We start from the raw sequence: 721 nt of genomic DNA on the forward strand, positions 1-721 counted from the left end.
CTTGACCCAAGGTCATTTGAGCAAGGTCACTGGCAGAAAAGTGCAAAATTAATGCCCATTCCATATCTTTCAAATGGACAAATATTGGAAGTTCTTAATTCACATCCAGATTGCTTATAACCTGAGAGTGTGTCATGACCTTGACCCAAGGTCACTTGAGGAAGTTCAAGGTCATTGTTTAAAAAAAATCCGGCTTAGTATACCAATAATTCAAAATGTTTCAAAATGTTTCTATTAAATGGCTGCTTGACATGTGAAATGTTGTTTAATTCGAGTCATGTTTGTTAACATAAGGATGCAAATGTCTTCATGCATTAACAGTTAACTTGAAATTAACTTGGAATTTAAAGAATAGAATTTGGTTTGTGTACTCATATTAGCATTAACAGTTTTAAAAAATAGAGCAGTTGTTATTTATAGAAAATGGACGGTGAAATAGATTCATCCAATAATACATGAGTTATGATTTTTTCTTAGCGGGGGATATCAATTGTGAGCTTGGTCACAGTACCTCTAGTTTATTTTACATTGCTGTTTATTTTTAAGAAAGTCCAAGCACAAAACTCTAACCCCCACCCCCTTCCTAATGAACAAATACTCAAACAACAATACATGAACAATGTAAATTCCTAGATTTTGAGTGTTGATCACAACAAATACATAGATTTTCAAATATTTATTATCCATTTTTCAAGGAAATATTGAAGAAATAACTCATAGT

Source organism: Magallana gigas, chromosome 5 (assembly GCF_963853765.1).
Source record: "Magallana gigas chromosome 5, xbMagGiga1.1, whole genome shotgun sequence".
Lineage (NCBI taxonomy): Eukaryota > Metazoa > Mollusca > Bivalvia > Ostreida > Ostreidae > Magallana > Magallana gigas.